The sequence below is a fragment of the Cynocephalus volans genome, chromosome 3 (genome assembly GCF_027409185.1).
Source record: "Cynocephalus volans isolate mCynVol1 chromosome 3, mCynVol1.pri, whole genome shotgun sequence".
NCBI lineage: Eukaryota > Metazoa > Chordata > Mammalia > Dermoptera > Cynocephalidae > Cynocephalus > Cynocephalus volans.
In genome coordinates this window covers 11,212,105-11,215,293 of record NC_084462.1, presented here as the reverse complement: position 1 = coordinate 11,215,293, position 3,189 = coordinate 11,212,105, and the positions used below count along the sequence as shown (strand labels likewise).

Sequence of the window (3,189 nt, the reverse complement as noted above, 5' to 3'; positions counted from 1 at the left end):
TGAGAAAGATTTTATTTCTCCTTCATTCCTGATGGATAGCTTTGCTGGGTATAATATTCTTGTGTGGAAGTTATTTTCTCTCAGTATATCAAATATATCATCCCATTCTCTCTTGGCATATAGTGTTTCTGCTGAGAAGTCTTCTGTTAGTCTAATGGGGATTCCCTTATAAGTGACTTGACAGTTTTCTCTTGCTGTTTTTAGAAATCTCTCTTTGTCTTTAACTTTGGATAGTTTGACTACAGTGTGTCTTTGAGAGGACCTTTTGGGGTTGAGTCTACTTGTGTACCTTTGAATTTCCTGTATTTGAATATTTGTATCTTTCTGAAGATCAGGGAAATTTTTTAGCTATTATTTCAGTAAATATATTCTTTTTTTTTTTTTTTTTCGTCTTTTTCGTGACTGGCACTCAGCCAGTGAGTGCACTGGCCATTCCTATATAGGATCCGAACCCGTGGCGGGAGAGTCGCTGCGCTCCCAGCGCCGCACTCTCCCGAGTGTGCCACAGGCTCGGCCCAGTAAATATATTCTTAATACTTTTTTTGTTTCCTTCTCATTCTGGAATGCCCATAATTTAAATATTTGTTTGCTTAATAGTATCCCATAAACCTGTAGGATTTGTCCATTCTGTTTTATTCTTTCTTTCTTTCTTTTTCTTTTTGTCTTCCTGGGCTATTTTAAAACAGCTTTCTTCAGGTGCTCGCTTCGGCAGCACATATACTAAAATTGGAACGATACAGAGTAGATTAGCATGGCCCCTGCGCAAGGATGACACGCAAATTCGTGAAGCGTTCCATATTTTTTTCTCACTTATTGGAGGGAGCTAAACATTAATATATAAATTCACACACACACATACACACACACACACACACAAATCGGGGGGGGGAGGGAAGAAGATATAACAACCACAATTATTTGAAGTTGATACAACAAGCAAACAGAAAGGACATTGTTGGGGGGAGGGGGGGAGGGAGAAGGGAGGGAGGTTTTGGTGATGGGGAGCATTAATCAGCTACAATGTATATCAACAAAATAAAATTTAAAAAAAAAAAAAAAAAAACAGCTTTCTTCAGGATCAGAAATTCTTATGTATGCTCTAGCCTGTCTTTGAGACTCTTGGAGGTATTTTTTATATCATTCAATGAATTATTCAATTCCAAGATTTCTGTGTAATTTTTAAAATAGTATCTGTTTGTTAAATTTCTCATTGAGACCATGGATTGTTATTCTAATTTTGTTGAATTGTTTGTATTCCTTTGTATCTTAATGACATTCCTTAAGATTATTAATATTAATTTCTTTTCCAACAAGTCAGCAATTTCTGATTCTTTGGGATCAATTACTGGAGCATTATTGTGTTTCTTTGGTGGTATCATATTTCCTTGTTTTTTTTATGTTTCTTTTTTTCCTGCATTTATATCTGTGCTTCTGGTGAAATAGTCACTTCTTTGAGTTTTGTAGGTAGCTTGTGTGGGGAAGGACTTTAACCTACATTTGCATCCTTGAGTGTTGATTGGATAGCGTACAATGACTTTGTTCTGGATAGGTACAGCAGTAGACTCTGTGTAGTTTCTTCAGCTGTAATCCACTTTCACTATGTACACACATGTGTCAGTGGCCTATGCTTGGTGGGTTTGTGGCAGCAGTGGCACAGCTTTACTGGGGGTGAGCTTGCTGTGTGGGTTCTCAGGCTAGGGGTGTGTGCATACTCACTGTGGGTCATTGTCTCAGGAGCTCGCTGACTGGGGATGTAGTGTGGATTGATTTTTAGGCTGGGAATGTGGGTGGTGGTGTGTCAGGGATTCTGGGACTGATATGTCAGTGGCAAGGTCACCATGCTGAATCTCTGACTCGGGGCAGGCCCACCAGGAGCATGTCAGCTGGGCTGTTTCTCAGTTGAATGTGTGTGCATGTGATGGCTCAAAGATTCAGAGCTGGGTCTCTGAATTGGGGGCATGGGCACACTTAGGCTTGGCTAGCTGATTGCAGGTCTGCTGGGAGCTGGCACTACACCACTTCTGGGGCCAGGTGTGTGGTCATGTTTCCCTTCATGGTTTGGGAGCAGATCTGCCATGGGTGGGGCCAATGAGTCACTTCTTGGGCATTGGGTTAGGCTGCTAGCAGGGCTATAGAGAGAGGGCCCTACTGACTGCCTCTTGGGCAAAAGTGAGTCTGCTAGGTGAAACTGCAGAGCAGGGTTCCTGCCAGCTGTTTCTTGGGCTGTGGCAAGGCTGCAAAGCAGGCCTGCTGAGAGGGGCCCAACTCACTGCTTCTCTGTCAGTGGATGAGGCCACTAGGCAGGACTGTTGAGGGCAAAACTGCCTGGCTGCTTCTCTGGGAGTGCATGTACCTGCTTTATTTCTGTTGCCCAGGGTTGTGTTTGTTAGGGTAAATACCTGTGAGCTGTTTTGTGCATTGGGAGCTTAGGCTGAGAACTCAGCCCACTTGCGGTCAGGTGGAGGTGGGAGGAGAATCTGCTTGTCTAATCTCTGGCTTGGTACGTGGGGGTGTGTCAGTTTGGTAGGCCTGAAAATGGCTTTCTAGATGTACAGTACTGAGGTTATAGCTGCTCCTGGGCCCAGGCTTCAAGCCTCTGGGGTCAGAGTGTTGTAGCCTTTCCTATGAGTGTGTTTTATGTCTCAGAGCCTTAAGGCTCGGAAAGCACAGTGGCTACTGGCCTTAGGGCAGGATGTGCTCCTGCAGTGCCTTGAATTTCAAGATGGTGCTGTACTGCATGACACGGGTCACAAAGGTGGGGAATGAGACGTGCACAGTATGTGCTTCTCTTCTGGAGCAGTTCAGAGCATGTGTTCTAGGCAGCTCCGTACACTTGGCTTTGGGTTTGCAAGGGTTGTAGGACCCTCCTGCAGTAGGAACTGTGGGCCTCTGTGTTGAAGATGGGGTTGGGGTGGGACCTCTTAACACCTTTTCCCCTCAAGGGAAAATCCTTCCTGAGCTGATCCCAGTGGTGGAGACTTGGTGTCTGACGCCATGTACTTTTCTCTTCTCTCTATGCTGCTGTCCTGGGCTTTTGTGCTCCACAGGGATCTCACCAGTCTCCTGCTGCACTACTATATTCTCTCACAGATGCTCCTATCAATATGTAGCTGTCTATTAGTTCTTTGGTCCTTTTTTGTGAGAGGGATGTGCCCCAGGCACCTCTAATCAGCCATTTTGCCCCACCTT

General features: G+C 44.6%; 1 non-coding gene across 1 annotated transcript; it reads left to right on the top strand.

The window, feature by feature from the left end:
• Positions 1-696: 696 nt before the first annotated feature.
• On the top strand, positions 697-803 carry LOC134374155 (U6 spliceosomal RNA). Its single transcript, XR_010023031.1, has one exon. It is a non-coding gene; the product is annotated as a U6 spliceosomal RNA (small nuclear RNA).
• The last annotated feature ends 2,386 nt before the right edge of the window (positions 804-3,189 follow it).